This window comes from Orcinus orca, chromosome 13 (genome assembly GCF_937001465.1).
Source record: "Orcinus orca chromosome 13, mOrcOrc1.1, whole genome shotgun sequence".
In the NCBI taxonomy this organism is placed as follows: Eukaryota; Metazoa; Chordata; class Mammalia; order Artiodactyla; family Delphinidae; genus Orcinus; species Orcinus orca.
In genome coordinates, this window is record NC_064571.1 from 32,356,636 (window position 1) to 32,374,455 (window position 17,820).

At 39.0% G+C, this 17,820-nt stretch overlaps 1 protein-coding gene across 7 annotated transcripts in view; it reads left to right on the forward strand.

Annotated features, from left to right (window-relative positions):
* The first annotated feature begins 3,825 nt into the window (after positions 1 to 3,825).
* C13H2orf42 (chromosome 13 C2orf42 homolog) overlaps positions 3,826 to 17,820 on the forward strand; it is a 42,557-nt gene continuing 28,562 nt past the window's right edge. Inside the window, exons 1-2 of one of the 7 annotated variants that reach the window (XM_049695838.1) lie at positions 3,857 to 3,878; positions 16,526 to 16,821. The gene's annotated coding sequence lies outside the window, so the exon portion shown is untranslated. Of the gene's footprint in view, positions 3,879 to 12,968; positions 13,715 to 14,941; positions 16,822 to 17,820 lie in introns of those variants that run through there. The other 6 variants (XM_049695839.1, XM_049695837.1, XM_004277034.2 and 3 more) reach the window with 6 other exon arrangements.

Consider the following 17,820-nt stretch of genomic DNA (forward strand, 5'->3'; position numbering starts at 1 on the left):
CTAAAATTAAAAATTCAATGGACTGGCAAAACCAAATTAGATACAGCTGAAGACATCTGTGAATTGGAACAGTACAACAGTGCAGAGACAAAGAGGTAGAAAATATGAAGAGAGCATGGAGAACAGAATGGGAAATCTAAAATATATTTAAACTGGAGTTCCATAAAGAGAGAAAACAATTTGGGATGGGAAGTATTCGAAGAGATAGGGCTGAGAATTTTCCCGAATTACTGAAGGGTAGGAATTCTCAGACAAGATCCACAATGAATCCCAAGGAAGATAAATAAAATGAAGTCCATGCTTACATATATAGTCAAATTGCAGATTACCAAAGACAGAGAGATTTTAAAAGCAGCAGAGAGGGGGAGAAAAAAGACTACTACAATGATATGACAATTAGATTGACATCAAATGTTTCAACAGCAAGACGATGGGCCAGAATTCAGAGGGATATCTTCAGTGTGCTGAAAGAAACAACCAACTTAAAGCAATCATACAAGAATGAGGATGAAATAGAAAAAGAAAAGCCAAGAGAATTTGCCAACAATAAATCCAATACTAAATGAACTTCTAAAGCGTATATTTCAGGGAGAAAAAAATCCCCAAACAAACGTCTGAGCTGCAAAAAGAAATGGTAAGCAAAGAAATTTATACATATGTAGTTTAATCTAAAGCAACAATAATAGTGCCTTCTTCTAAGGGAGAACTAAAATAAAATACTGGATAATAATAATATATATGACAGGAGGTGGTTAAAGTGTTCTAAGATCACTGTATTTTTTTCAGGAGAATAGCAGAAAAATGTATTAGCTTTGGCCTTGAGTTAAAATGTAAAGGATCGTCACTAAAATAATAAAAATAGAGTATATAACTTCCAAAAAGAGGAGGTAACAAAAGAAGGCAGAAGAAGAAAAGAAACAGAGAAAGCCAGACAAACCAATCTTAGATGGTAGAAATAATTCCAAATGGATTAACAAGCATAATAAATGTACTAAGCTAATAAAAGAGATTGTCTAATCGGATTTTTTAAATCTAGATGCACTGCTTAGAAGCAACATCTAAAACAAAAGTATGCAGAAAGATATATACCAGGAAACCCTAAATGAAGCTGATGTAGCCAAATTAATAGCAAAGAAAATATATACACATCTGTTCTCAAGCACACATGGAATACTTAAGAAAATATTGGTTTTTAAAGGTCACAGGAGTTAGAAGGGTAAGGGAAGTTGAAGAATAATTATTGCCAATTGGCAAAAATCAAAGAACTGTGAATAATTGTTCTAATGTGCCAATACCACACAAATTCTTTTTATTGGAAATGCCTTTAAATATCAGAAGCTATTATTCATCTATTAACAAATAAATAAATAAAGCAGAGTTTCTATGAGATCAAAAAAAGTAGCCTATCATGTTTTCTGACCATAAAGAAGTTAGGTTAGAAATCAGTTACGAAAACGCATGTATAAATAACTTATGAGTCAAAGAAGACGCCATAGTGAAAATTTTAAATTATTTAAAATTTAAAGAAAATAAAAATATTGTCTATCAAAATTTGTGGAATGCAAATAAAATGGCCCTTTGAAAGTAATGTATACCCTTAAATGCTTATATTAGAAAAGAAAGGTTAGAAATTAATGGGCAGGGACTTCCCTGGTGGTCCAGTGGTTAAGAATCCGCCTTCCAATGCAGGGGATGTGGGTTTGATCCCTGGTTGGGGAACTAAGATCCCACATGCCACGGGGCAACTGAGCCCACGCACCACAAACTACAGAGCCCGCACACTCTGGAGCCTGTGTGCCACTAGAAAGCCTGCGTGCTGCAACTGAGACCCGACGCGGACAAAAATAAACTTTAAAAAAATAGTCTATATATATTAAAAACAAAAAAAACAATGAGAGAATTAAGTAAAGTGACTGGGTAAAAAATATTAACATACTGAAAATTAACATACCATAATGAACCATAACTTGAGAATATTGTGCAATTCTGAGAATCCTATTTATGAGAAGAGGGCTCAGAAAGGACTTCGATGGTGGCAATGTTTCTTCAAAGACCCTTCTTTGAAGGAGGAATGGAAGAACCCTGAGTGTCTGGCTTGGAAGAAAGAAACCTCTTTTAGAATGGGGTTGCTTGATAGCTTCCTTTCTGGCTGGAACAGATAATGTGTCTCAGCAGAAAACCCACAGATCTCTTAGGACACATTTGGGCAATTCCACTGAAAAAAATTTAAACACTCTTTACAACAGGGTCTCTCAATTGTGGCACTACTGACATTTTGGTCCAGATAATTCTTTGTTGTAAGGGCTGTCCTGTGCATTGCAGGATCTTCCATGGCATCTACTAGATGTGTAGCAGTGCTACCAGTTGAGAACAACTGCTTTAGATAATCACTTGGTACTTATACAATCATAAACACAACCAGGCATTGAAACCCCACAGTATTACTAGGTGATCATCTAGATGATACAGGATATACTGATGATCATTTAAAACCTTATAATTGAAATGGAAAGACAAAATTGGAAAAATTTTCTGGAAAAAAATGTGCCCGTCTCCCCCTACCTCCAGTTTAAGAAACAACATAGCAAACCTTAATCATGAAAGGGACCACTTCTCTTATTAACAGTTGAGAAGACTACGGTTCTACCAGCTAAAGAATGTCACTCACCTTCTGGCTCAACAAGGATTAAGTCATTAGCCACTGCAGTCACTGACCTTCAACACACCCTGAAAGGAGTTCAGGGTGGAGATCAGAAATGGGGCACTCCATGCTCTGGGAAAACTGGCAGAATAGGACTTCATATAGATATTTTCGGGAGATTTTATGAACCCAGTTTCTTGCATCTTCCCATACTTAGAAAAACACTGAAATCATTATCTGTGCCTTGTGACCAGCAGCAATCTTCTACCAAGCTGTGTGCTTGATTACACATACCCCTTCTCCAAAATCACAGATGTACTAACCTCTCCCCATACCTCTTCAGATCACTTCTTCAAAGCTATCTGAGAGGTTGTCTCCCTGACTATAGTCCTAAGTAAGTCCCTGAATAAAACTGAAACTCACAGCTCTCACATTTTTTTTTATTTTAAATATTTTTATTATTTCCGTTGACAGTTCTCAGGCAACCAGCCCACAGTGCCACCACTAATAAGTATCAGGATGAAAGCTAAAGGTGCAGGAAATCTCATTCCAGAGTTTTCCAACACACACACACAGGCCTCACCCTTAACACATTTGTACTCAGGAGCACAAATTTATTTATTTGATTAGACTTATTTATTAGACTTATTCTGTGCGATTCCAAGGACCAAAACTAGGTCATACCAGAACCCAATTCCAACGCCTAATACGGGAAAACGTTCAAGTAATATGTCAGAGTATAATTAAGGGAGAAAAAGATAACTTGATGCAAACACACAAGTGATAGAAGCAGCAAATACTCTGGTGGACAAGATCCCCTTGACAAAACACTAAATCGCAGCCGGCATCTGCTAATAATGTAGAAAATCTAAGTTGATTTTTGCATCAATGACCAATGGAATTCTACTCAGAAATAGGACTCACTCAGGCCTGAAACAGTCATGACCAGCCCTAGAGTTGTCTGTGCCTTCCAGTACCAGCAGGGTTGGCCAGAAGCACTCTTTCCACGGCAAAGAACCTAAGTAGTACTACCGCCAGGTAGGCGCAGATTCCACCACGGGATTCTCCAATTGTCAGCCGCCTCCAGGAGGAGGAAACTACAACTCCCGTCAGACAACGCTAGCTGAGGTGGGCGGGCTCTCGCCGCGCGTGGGCGGCTCTGACCAATAACGACTGTCGTTACAGCGAACAGTTTGGCCGCGTTTGTAAAAGGCCGTGGCAGGCGAAGAGAGAGGAGGTGAGGGCGGTCATCAGCTGGGGGCCTGGGACGGCGGGGTGGGGGGCGCAGGGCAGGTAAGGGGGCTGTGTTGACAGAAGGCGGGGGCGGCAATGGGACAAGGGCGTAGAGCTGGGAATCCCGGCGGATAGCGTTTCCCAAGAGCAGGGTGCCAGGCAGGTGATGCTTCTGCTTGGGCCTACTTAGGACCGGAAGTGAGCGGTCGCGCGGGGAGGATGCCGGGAAGCAGGTCCCCGGGTGGGTGCGTCCGGGGGCTGGCAGCATCCCGGAAGCCAGGTGGGAGGTGCGGGTCCCGCAGGCCGGATGACAGGGGTCTTGTCTGCGTGGCCCCGGAGGCCTTTCTCCACTCGTCCGAGGCAGTGCGGGGCAATGGAAGCACCCTGGACCTGGAGTTGAGAGTCCTGGCTTCTAGTCCTGCCCCTTCCTCTCACTTGTGGTTTGACGGAATCCAGCAGATTCCAAACTCACGTTAGATTATCTAGAGGCCGGCTGAGGGACATTAATCAAATCACTACTTTCTCTGAGCCAGTTTCTTCATCTCTAAGATAAAATAATACCTACTTCACAGGATCGTGGTGAGCATACATGAGTAAATGCATGGGAAAAGCTTACTTGTACTCAGTAAACGTTAGCAAGTTTATGTTTTATTTATGGTGATCGTTCTCTTCACTTACTGTGCTTCACAAGCCTTAAACAGCATTCACCAAACTGTATATACCTCTACAGCCGAATAGTACGGGGCTGAAAACCCAGCACTACAGGGAGTGTTCGTGGGGTAGCTCTTCCAGCACCAGTCCGTTTACACCATCTGAGGAGGCTGTTGAGTAAACTTGCCAGGGAGAGGAGACGCTTTCCTAGGCAGGATTCAAAAATACAGGTTCTTTATGAAACTGCACTCCTTCTTGGGTGGGACCCAACCAAAACTCAGACCAGGACTCCAACCCCCCTGCACCTCACATTGGGAATTGAACCCACAATCTCTGACTTAGGAGGGGACTCGAACCCACTGTCTTTTAGTTGAAACTGCTCACCTGGTGTCAGGACTTACTGAAGCTCGGAGAATTCAGCGTGAGGCAAAGTGGCAGGTGAAGAGTGAGTTTATTAGCATAGGAGGCTTGCGAGAGATACGATCTGGACAGCAGGGGAGCACAGCCCTGAGAACAAAGAGGGCTATATTTTTATAATCAAAGAAAAAGTGGGGAGAGGAGAACACCACCTTCTTCCTCAGTCTTGGGCAGACGTCAAGGCTTACATCATCGGTTCCTCCTTTGACTCTATCTGGTCTAACCCGGACTGCCTTGGCGCTATTTAAATCATATGTATATTAGCAAAAGGGTGGTAAATTATACTAAGATATGGTAATTCATCTCAAGTTTTTGTATAATGTCCCCTCTCACCTAGTTTCTTTCCCCTTTCATCTATATTCCTGTCTTGGCTACAGGCAGAAATGCTACTCTTCAAGGATCATTAACTCCCTGACTTCATGTAACAAGATTCAGACCCCATATCTGTTGTCTTGTGTTGTAACTACCAGGATTTGTGGCTTGAGTGTGTCTGGTGCTTGGATGCACCTGGTCTTCCTTCAAGATAGTGTGGATTGTTGCTAGGTTACTGGATTCTTTTCTTGAGTGGTCATTAGCTTACATCAGTCTCCCAAACTCCCTTAAAATTCCCTTTCTCTCTTTAATCCCCTAGTGGGATTTCTAAACTAACTAATCCTACTCTATCCCTGTCATTTACAAATTGTGTTACTTGTTTATGTATGCTTTCAATATAGAATCTGTAATAAGTGATACTAGTACAAGTTTAAAATTCAAATCGTATGGAACAGTGAAATGTATATCTCCTTCCCACTTTCTATTTCTCAAGTCCCCAGTCCCTTATTCTGAGGCAACATATTCTGTATATGTGTATCTCCCCTGTCTTTTTTCTTTTTTAAACCAAGAGTATCAAATTATACACGAAGTATTATACCTTTTTTTACTCCACAGTATATCTTGATATTTGTTCCTTATCAATACATATAAATCTGATTCGTTTTGGGGGCTCTATAGTAGCATATTGTATGGTTACACCATGATTTATTTAGTTAGTTCTTAGGCTGCTTCTGTTCTTGTGCAGTTATGGACAGCCTTGCATGGAGTACCCCTGTACGTATTTTGTGTTCATGTGAGACTAGAACTCATGAAATCTTAAAAGTGGAATTGCTAAGTCAAAGTGTGTTTTAAGTTTATTTTATTTACATCCTTTTAAAGACGATATTGCAGTTTACACGCCCACAATAATGTACAGTGCCTATTTCTCCACATCCTCATGTGATAACATTTATCTTTTGTGTCACTTTGCTGAAGTCTTGTTTTCATTTGCCTCTTGCTTATTGTAAGGTTGAATTTGGGACGTTTAAAATCATTTTTCGGGAATTCCCTGGGAGTCCAGTGGTTAGGACTCCGTTCTTCCATTGCTGGGGGCCTGGGTTTGATCCCTGGTTGGGGAAATATCTCACAAGCCACATCGCCAAAAAAATCATTTTTTTTCTTTTTCATAAGCTGTCTTTTTATGCACTTTGCTCATTTTTTCTAGTGGGTTTGCTTTTTTCTTATTGTAAAAATTCTTATTTTAGGAAATTAACCCTTTGTTATTTGTGTTCCAAATATTTTCCCTTTATTTTTAATGACAGATTTATTGAAACATAAATCACATAACATAAAATTCACCCTTTTAAAATGTTACAATTCGGCGATTTTTAGTATATTCACAGAGTAGTGCAACCTTTCATTACCCCAGAAAGAAACATCACACTCAATGGCAGTCACTCCGAGTCCCGCCTTTCAACCCTAGCAACCACTCCTCTTTCTGTCTCTGTGCATTTGCTTATCCTAGATGTTTCATTTAAATGGAAGGTAAGGCTTTTTATGTCTGCCTTCTTTCACTTAGCCTAATATATCAAGGCTCATTCATCCATGCTATAGCATGTATCAGAACTTCATTCCCTTTTATGGCCAAATAATATTTCATTGTATGGATATATCATATTTTGTTTACCCATTCATCAGTTGTTGGACATTTGGATTGATTCTACTTTCTGACTTTTATGAATACTACTACAGTGAACACCAGTACAAATTTTTGTATGTTTTCAATTCCATTGGGCATATATAGATATAAATATAGATATAGATAGATATAGATAAAGATTCTCTTGGGAGTCATATGGTAACTCTGACATTTTGAAGAACGATCAATTTTCCAAAGTGGCTGCACCATTTTGTAATACCATCAACAATGTATGAAGGTTCCAGTTTTTCTATACCCTTGTTATTGTCTATCTTTTTTTAGTCATCTTAGTGGCTGTGAAGTGGCATCTCACTGACATTTTGATTTGCATTTCCTTAGTGACGTGATATTGAATATCTTTTCGTGTGTTTATTGGCTATCTGTATATCTTCTTTGGAGACGTATCCATTCAGATCATTGGCCCATTTTTATTTTTTTGAATTTTATGTTATTTTTTTATACAGCAGGTTCTTGTTAGTTATCCATTTTATACATATTACTGTATACATGTAAATCCCAGTCGCCCAATTCATCACACCACCACCACCACCACCGCCACTTTCCCCCCTTGGTGTCCATACGTTTGTTCTCTGCATCTGTGTCTCTATTTCTGTCCTGCAAACCGGTTCATCTGTACCATTTTTGTAGGTTCCACATATATGCATTAATATACGATATTTGCTTTTCTCTTTCTGACTTACTTCACTCTGTATGACAGTCTCTAGATCCATCCGCATCTCTACAAATGACCCAATTTCATTCCTTTCTATGGGTGAGTAATATTCCATTGTATATATGTACCACATCTTCTTTATCCATTCATCTGTCGTTGGGCATTTAGGTTGCTTCCATGACCTGGCTATTGTAAATAGTGCTGCAGTGAACACTGGGATGCATGTGTCTTTTTGAATTATGGTTTTCTCTGGGTATATGCCCAGTAGTGAGACTGCTGGGTCATATGGTAATTCTATTTTTAGTTTTTTAAGGAACCTCCATACTGTTCTCCATAGTGACTGTATCAATTTACATTCCCACCAACAGTGCAAGAGGGTTCCCTTTTCTCCACACCCTCTCCAGCATTTGTTGTTTGTAGATTTTCTGATGATGGCCATTCTAACTGGTGTGAGGTGATACCTCATTGCAGTTTTGATTTGCATTTCTCTAATAATTAGTGATGTTGAGCAGCTTTTCATGTGCTTCTTGGCCATCTGTATGTCTTCTTTGGAGAAATGTCTATTTAGGTCTTCTGCCCATTTTTTGATTGGGTTGTTTGTTTTTTTAATATTGAGCTTCATGAGCTGTTTATATATTTTGGAGATTAATCCTTTGTTGATTCACTTGCAAATATTTTCTCCTATTCTGAGGGTTGTCTTTTCATCTTGTTTGTAGTTTCCTTTGCTTTGCAAAACCTTTTAATTTTCATTAGGCCCCATTTGTTTATTTTCGTTTTTATTTCCATTACTCTAGGAGGTGGATGAAAAAAGATCTTGCTGTGATTTATGTCAAAGAATGTTCTTCCTATGTTTTCCTCTTTTTTTTTTTATAGTGTCCAGTTTTACATTTAGGTCTCTAATCCATTTTGAGTTTACTTTTGTGTATGGTGTTAGGGAGTGTTCTAATTTCATTCTTTAACATGTAGCTGTCCAGTTTTCCCAGCACCACTTATTGAAGAGGCTGTCTTTTCTCCATTGTATATCCTTGCCTCTTTTGTTATAGATTAGTTGACCATAGGTGCGTGGTTTTATCTCTGGGCTTTTTATCCTGTTCCATTGATCTATATTTCTTTTTTTTGTGCCAGTACCATGTTGTCTTGTTTTAAAAAATTTATTCATTTGTTTATTTATTTTTGACTGTGTTGGATCTTCATTGCTGCGCACCAGCTTTCTCTAGTAGGGGCGAGTGGGGGCTACTCTTTCTCATTGCGGTGGCTTCTCGTTGTGGAGCACGGGCTCTAGAGCACAGGCTCAGTAGTTGTGGCTCACGGGCTTAGTTGCTCCGAGGCATCTGGGATCTTCCCGGACCAGGGCTCAAACCCGTGTCCCCTGCATTGGCAGGGGGATTCTTAACCACTGTGCCACCAGGGAAGTCCATATTGTCTTGATTACTGTAGCTTTGTAGTATAGTCTAAAGTCAGAGAGTGATTCCTCCAGCTCCATTTTTTTTCCCTCAAGACTGCTTTGACTATTCGGGGTCTTTTGTGTCTCCATATAAATTTTAAGATTTTTTTAAGACACAGACCTACTAGAGAATGGACTTGAGGATATGGGGAGGAGGAAGGGTAAGCTGGGACAAAGTGAGAGAATGGCATGGACATATATGTATTACCAAACGTAAAATAAATAGCTAGTGGGAAGCAGCCGCATAGCACAGGCAGATCAGCTCAGTGCTATGTGATGACCTAGAGGGGTGGGATAGGGAGGGTGGGAGGGAGGGAGACGCAAGATGGAAGAGATATGGGGACATATGTATATGTATAGCTGATTCACTTTGTTATAAAGCAGAAACTAACACACCACTGTAAAGCAATTATACTCCAATAAAGATGTTAAAAAAAAAGATATTTTGTTCTAGTTCTGTAAATAAAACACCATTGGTAATTTGATAGGGATTGCATTGAATCTGTTGATTGATTTGGGTAGTATAGTCATTTTCACAATATTGATTCTTCCAATCCAAGAACATGGTATATCTCTCCACCTGTTTGTATCATCTTTAATTTCTTTCATCAGTGTCTTATACTTTTCTGCATACAGGTCTTTTGTCTCCCTAGGTAGGTTTACTCCTAGGTATTTTATTCTTTTTGTTGCAATGGTAAATGGGAGTGTTTCCTTAATTTCTCTTTCAGATTTTTCATCATTAGTTTATAGGAATGCAAGAGATTTCTGTGCATTAATTTTGTATCCTGCAAATTTACCAAATTCATTGATTAGCTCTAGTAGTTTTCTGGTGGCATCTTTAGGATTCTCTATGTAGAGTATCATGTCATCTGCAAACAGTGACAGTTTTACTTCTTCTTTTCCAATTTGTATTCCTTTTATTTCTTTTTCTTCTCTGATTGCTGTGGCTAGGACTTCCAAAACTGTGTTGAATAACAGTGGTGAGAGTGGACATCCTTGTCTTTTTCCTTATCTTAGAGGAAATGGTTTCAGTTTTTCACCATTGAGAATGATGTTTTCTGTGGTTTGTCATATCTGGCCTTTATAATGTTGAGGTAGACTCCCTCTGTGCCCACTTTCTGGAGAGATTTTATCATAAATGGGTGTTGAATTTTGTCAAAAGCTTTTTCTGCATCTATTGAGATCATCATATGGTTTTTATCCTTCAATTTGTTAATATGGTGTATCACATTGATTGATTTGTGTATATTGAAGAATCCTTGAATCCCTGGGGTAAATCCCACTTGATCATGGTGTATGATCTTTTTAATGTGCTGTTGGATTCTGTTTGCTAGTATTTTGTTGAGGATTTTTGCATCTATATTCATCAGTGATATTGGTCTGTAATTTTCTTTTTTTGTAGTATCTTTGTCTGGTTTTGGTATCAGGGTGATGGTGGCCTCATAGAATGAGTCTGGGAGTGTTCCTTCCTCTGCAGTTTTTTGGAAGAGTTTGAGAAGGATGGGTGTTAGTTCTTCTCTAAATGTTTGTTAAAATTCACCTGCGAAGGCATCTTGTCCTGGACTTTCGTTTGTTGGAATATTTTTAATCACAGTTTTAATTTCATTACTTGTGATTGGTCTGTTCATATTTTCTATTTCTTCCTGGTTCAGTCTTGGAAGATTTTGCCTTTCTAAGAATTTGTCCATTTCTTCCAGGTTGTCCATTTTATTGGCATAGAGTTGCTTGTAGTAGTCTCTTAGGATGCTTTGTATTTCTGCAGTGTCTGTTGTAACTTTTCTTTTTTTCATTTCTAATTTTATTGATTTGAGTCCTCTCCCTCTTTTTCTTGATGAGTCTGGTTAATGGTTTATTAATTTTGTTTATCTTCTCAAAAAACCAACTTTTAGTTTTATTGATCCTTGCTATTGTTTTCTTTGTTTCTGTTCCATTTATTTCTGCTCTGATCATTATGATTTCTTTCCTTCCACTAACTTTGGGTTTTGTTTGTTCTTCTTTCTCTAGTTCCTTTAGGTGTAAGGTTAGATTGTTTATTTGAGATTTTTCTTGTTTCTTGAGGTAGGCTTGTATTGCTATAAACTTCACTCTTAGAACTGCTTTTGCTGCATCCCATAGGTTTTGGATCTTTGTGTTTTCGTTGTAATTTGTCTCTAGGTATTTTTTTATTTCCTCTTTGTTTTCTTCAGTGATCTCTTGGTTATTTAGAATGTACTGTTTAGCCTACATGTATTTATGTTTTTTATGTTTTTCTCCCTGTAATTGATTTCTAATCTCATAGCGTTGTGGTGAGAAAAGATGCTTGATATGATTTCAATTTTCTTTAATTTACTGAGGCTTGATTTGTGGCCCAAGATGTGATCTATCCTGGAGAATGTTCTGTGCACGCTTGAGAAGAAATTGTAATCTGCTGTTTTTGGATGGAATGTCCTATAGATATCAAATAAATCTATCTGGTCTATTGTGTCATTTAAAGATTGTGTTTCCTTATTAATTTTCTGTTTGGATGATCTGTCCATTGGTGTAAGTGAGCTGTTAAGGTTACCCACTATTATTATGTTACTGTCGATTTCCTCTTTTATAGCTGTTAGCTGTTGCCTTATGTATTGAGGTGCTCCTATATTGGGTGCATATATATTTATAATTGTTATATCTTCTTCTTGGATTGATCCCTTGATCATTCATTATGTAGTGTCCTTCCTTGTCTTTTGTAACATTGTTTTTTAAAGAAGATTTTGGGGGTAGGAGTTTATTAATTAATTAATTAATTTTGCTGTGGGGTCTTCGTTTCTGTGTGATGGCTTTCTCTAGTTGTGGCAACCGGGGGCCACTCTTCATTGCGGTGCACAGGCGTCTCACTATCGCGGCCTCTCTTGTTGCGGAGCACAGGCTCCAGACGCACAGGCTCAGTAGTTGTGGCTCACGGGCCTAGTTGCTCTGCGGCATGTGGGATCCTCCCAGACCAGGGCTCGAACCCGTGTCCCCTGCATTAGCAGGCAGACTCTCAACCACTGTGCCACCAGGGAAGCCCATCTTGTAACATTCTTTATTTTAAAGTCTATTTTATCTGATATGAGTATTGCTACTCCAGCTTTTTTTTTGATTTCCATTTGCATGGAATACCTTTCTCCATCTCCTCACTTTCAGTGTATATGTGTCCCTAGGTCTGAGGTGGGTCTCTTGTAGACAGCATATATATGGGTCTTGATTTTGTATCCATTCAGCGAGCCTGTGTCTTTTGGTTGGAGCATTTAATCCATTCATGTTTAAGGTAATTATCGATATGTATGTTCCTATTACCATATTCTTAATTGTTATGGGTTTGTTTTTGTAGGTCCTTTTCTTCTCTTGTGTTTCCCACTTAGAGAAGTTCCTTTAGCATTTGTTGTAGAGCTAGTTTGGTGGTGCTGAATTCTCTTAGCTTTTCCGTCAAATCTGAATGAGATCTTTGCCAGGTAGAGTAATCTTGGTTGTAGGTTCTTCCTTTTCATCACTTTAAATGTATCATGCCACTCCCTTCTGGCTTGTAGAGTTTCTGCTGAGAGATAAGCTGTTAACATATGGGAGTTCCCTTGTATGTTATTTGTTGTTTTTCCCTTGTTGCTTTCAATCATTTTTCTTTGTCTTTAATTTTTGTCAATTTGATTACTATGTGTCTCGGCATGTTTCTCCTTGGATTTATCCTGCCTGGTACTCTCTGCACTTCCTGGACTTGGGTGGCTATTTCCTTTCCCATGTTAGGGAAGTTTTTGACTATAATCTCTTCAAATATTTTCTCGGGTCCTTTCTCTCTCTCTTCTCCTTCTGGGACCCGTATAATGCGAATGTTGTTGCGTTTAATGTTGTCCCAGAGATCTCTTAGGCTGTCTTCATTTCTTCTCGTTCTTTTTTCTTTATTCTGTTCCGTGGCAGTGAATTCCACCATTCTGTCTTCCAGGTCACTTATCCGTTCTTCTGCCTCAGGTATTCTGCTATTGATTCCTTCTAGTGTATTTTTCATTTCATTTATTGTATTTTTCATCTCTGTTTGTTCTTTAATTCTTCTGGTATCTGTTCTTCAATTCTTCTAGGTCTTTGTTAAACATTTCTTGCATCTTCTCGATCTTTGCGTCCATTTTTTTTCCGAGGTCCTGGATCATCTTCACTATCATTCTGAATTCTTTTTCTGGAAGATTGCCTATCTCCACTTCAATTAGTTGTTTTTCTGGGGTTTTATCTTGTTCCTTCATCTGGTACATAGCCCTCTGCCTTTTCATCTTGTCTGTCTTTCTGTGAATGTGGGTTTTGTTCCACAGGCGGCAGGATTGTAGCTCTTCTTGCTTCTGCTGTCTGCCCTATGTTGGTTGAAGCTAAGAGGCTTGTGCAAGTTTCCTGATGGGAGGGACTGGTGGTGGTAGATCTGGGTGTTGCTCTGGTGGACAGAGCTCAGTAAAACTTTAATCTGCTTGTCTGCTAATAGGTGGGTCTGGGTTCCCTCCCAGTTGGTTGGTTTGGCCTGAGGTGACCCAACACTAGAGCCTACCCGGGCTCTTTGGTGGGGCTAATGGCGGACTCTGGGAGGGCTCACGCCAAGGAGTACTTCCCAGAACTTCTGCTGCCAGTGTCCTTGTCCTCACGGTGAGCCACAGCCACCTCCTGCCTCAGCAGGAGACCCTCCAACACTAGCAGGTAGGTCTGGTTCAGTCTCTTATGGGGTCACTGTTCCTTCCCCTGGGTCCTGAAGCTCACACTACTTTGTGTGTGCCCTCCAAGAGTGGAGTTTCTGTTTCCTGCAGTCCTGTCAAAGTCCTGCAATTGAATCCCATTAGCCTTCAAAGTCTGATCCTCTAGGAATTCTTCCTCCCATTGCCAGACCCCCTGGTTGGGAACCCTGACGTGGGGCTGAGAACCTTCACTCCAGTTGGTGGACTTCTGTGGTATAAGTGTTCTCTAGTTTGTAAGTCACCCCCCCAGCAGTTACAGGATTTGATTTTATTGTGATTGCGCCCCTCCTACCATCTCACTGTGGCTTCTCCTTTGTCTTTGGATATGGGGTATCTTTTATGGTGAGTTCCAGTGTCTTCCTTTCGATGATTGTTCAGCAGTTAGTTGTGAATCTGGTGCTCTCGCGAGGGGGAGTCTCATTGGCCCATTTTTAAATTGGGTTGTTTGTCTTTTTATTGTTAACTTATAAGTCCCTTATCATATATATGACTTGCAAATATTTTCTCCCATTCTGTAGGTTATCTTTTCAGTTTCTTTTCTTTTTTTTAAATTTTATTTATTTTTTGGTTGCATTAGGTCTTCATTACTGTGTGCGGGCTTTCTCTAGTTGTGGCGAGCGGGGGCTACTCTTTGTTGCAATGCACAGGATTCTCATTGTGGAGGCTTCTCTTGTTTCGGAGCATAGGCTCTAGGCACGCAGGCTGCAGTAGTTGCAGCACGTGGGCTCAGTAGTTGTGGCATGTGGGCCCTAGAGTGTGCAGGCTTCAGTAGTTGTGGTGCTTGTGCTCAGTAGTTGCGGCTTACGGGATTAGTTGCTCCACGGCATGTGGGATCTTCCCAGACCAGGGATCAAACCCATGTCCCCTGCATTGGCAGGCAGATTCTTAACCACAGTGCCACCAGGGAAGTCCCTATCTTTTCACTTTCTTGATGTGTACTTTGAAGCACAAATGTTTTTAATTTTGATGAAGACCAATTTTTCTATTTTTTTTCTTTTGTCACTTATGCTTCTGGTGTTATATCTAAGAAACCATTGCCTAATCCAAGGTCTCGAGGTTTATTTGTTTATTTATTTATTTAAAAAAATTTTTTTAAATTTGTTTATACATTTTGGCTGTGCTGGGTGTCAGGTGCGGCATGCGGGGTCTTCATTGTGGCATGAGGGATCCTTTAGTTGCGGCACTGTTTTTAGTTGTGGCATGCGAACTCCCAGTTGTGGCATGCGTGCAGGATCTAGTTCCCCAACCAGGGATTGAATTCGGGCCCCCCACATTGGGAGCGTGGAGTCCTCCCCACTGGATCACCAAGGAAGTCCCAGTCACGAAGATTTATGCCTGTGTTTCTTCCTAAGAGTTTTAGCTCTTACATTGATGTCTATGATCCACTTTGTTAATTTTTATATACAGTGTGAGGCAGGGGTCCAACTTCATTTTTTTGCAGGTGGCTATTCAGTTGTTCCAGCACCATTTGTTGACAGGACTGTTATTTTCCCATTAAATGATCTTGATGTCCTTGTTGAACATCAATTGACCATAAATGTGAGGGTTCACTTTTGAACTCTCAGTTCTCTTTCACTGATTTGTATATCTGTATGTCTAAGTCACATTGTCTTTTTTTCCTCCAGCTTTTTTGAGATGTAATTGACATATAACATTGTGTAAAGTTTAAAGTGTGATATGCTTATATTGCAAAATCATTACCACCATAGCATTAACTAACGCTTCCATCACATCACATAATTACCATTTCTTGTTTGTGGTAAGAACATGTAAGATCTACTCTTAGCAACTTCCAAGTATAAATGCAGTATTGCTAACTATAATAACTGTGCTGTATATTAGATCCCCAGAACTTATTCATCTTATAACTAGAAGAGTTTGTACCCTTTCACTAACATCTCCCCATTTCTCCAATCCCCTAGTCCCCTGGCAACTACCATTCTATTCTGCTTCTATGAGTTTGGCTTTTTTAGGTCCTACATATAAGTGATGTAATACAGTATTTGTCCTTCTCTGTCCACATTGTCTTAATTTGCTTTGTAGTAAATTTTGAAATCAGGAAATGTAACTCCTTCTACTTTGTTCTTTCTCAAGATTGTTCTGGCTCTTCCAGGTCCCTTGCATTTCCCTATGAATTTTAGAATCATCTTGTCAATTTCTGCAAAAAAAAGGTATCTGGGCTTTTGATAGGGATACATTACATTGTATCTGTAGATCAATTTGAGGAATAGTGCCTCTTAACAATATCAAGTCTTCTGGTTCATGAACATGAAAAGATGTCTTTCCATTTTTTAGGTCTTTAATTTCTTTCAATTATGGTTTGTAGTTTTCATCATACAAGTCTTGCACTCCTTTTTTTGCTTAGTTTGTTTTCATCTTCGGACTTAGTTTAAGGTACCTTTTTCCATGCAGAAAAATTTCATTTTTATGTAATCAAATATAATGAGTCATAATTTTTAAATGGGCCAAATATTTGAATAGTTATTTCCCCAAAGAGATAGACATATGGCTAAGTAAGCACATGAAATTTTGCCAACATCATTATTCGTTAGGGAAATGCAATAAAAACCAAGTGAGATACCACTTCACACCCACTATAGGCAAATGGCTATAACCAAGGAGACAGTAACACGTGTTGGCCAGGAAATGGAGCAAGGAACCCTCATGTGTTGCTGGTGTAAATGTATAATGGCACAGTCACTTTGGAAAACAGTTTGGCGGTTTCTTAAAGTCTTGTACGTAAACTTACCCTACCACCCAGTAATTCTAATTCTAGGTATCTACCCAAGAGAAATGAAGACATTTGTCTACACAAAGACTTGCATGTTAATGTTCTCAACAGTGTTCGTGATAGCCCTGAAGTGGAAACAATCCAAGTACCTATAAGGTGGTAAATGGATAAACAAAATGATATAACCATACAGTGGAATACTGTTCAGCAATATAAAGGAATGCAGTACTGATATATGCTACAATGTGGTCGCACCTTGAAAACATCATGTTGAATGAAAGAAGGCAGACATAAAAGGCCACATATCGTATGATTCCATCTATATGAAGTGTCCAGAAAAGGTAAATCTATAGCGACAGAAAGTAGATTAGTGATTGCCTAAGGGTGGGCATGGTGATTGACTCCAGAAGGCAAGAGGGATCTTTCTGGGGTGATGGAAGTGTTCTAAAACTTAATTGTAGGGATGGATACCTAACTCTATAAATTTTATAAATATTATTGAATTATACACTTAAAATGGGTGAATTTTATTGTATGTAAAATATACCTCAAAAAAGAAGTTTAAAATAAAACCACTGAAATAAATAGGAAAAAATTAATCGTTTCTGGATTTAATATTTTCTGGATTCTGGGTTTTGTGTCATTTAGGCCATCCTCAATCTGATATCCTTAAAAAATATTTTAAGAAAAAAATTCTCTCCTTTTTTTGTTCTACTGCGTTAGCAGTTCCATCTTTTGTAGTTGAATGTTTTATCTGCCTGGAATGTATTTGAGTATAGAAAGTGAGATAGGATGAAGAAGATATATTTAATGATGATAATATTTTTAGAAGTAGAACTTTTTTCTCCCAATAAAATCTTATTCTGTACCCAATAAATTAAGAAAACTAAAAACAATGTTCAGAATCTTTTCTACTGAAATATTTGCATCTATGTACTGAGGTCAGTGTTTAGGATATTCATTGCAGCATCGTCTAGAACTAAAAACCCACTGGTAGAGCTGGTTCAACTATGGTCTATTCACACTACAGATTACTGTTCAGCAGCTAAAGATGGTGTTAAAGCCATTTGTGCTGACATGGGGAGAAATCTATGGAAAAATGTTAAGAAGGCAAACTTCGGAACAATGAGTATTATAATTCAATTTTTATAAAAACAAAAACCCACATCCATACATATATGTATTTATTTATTTATAAAGAAAATAATCTGATGGATATATGGCAGCCCGTATTACTGCCAAATAACTGTATTTACTCTTGAAAAGTGAGGATTTTGGGGGGCATGTAGGGATAGTGGTAGTGATAATAGTGGGGCATAAAAGGGTCTTTAGCTTTTTAG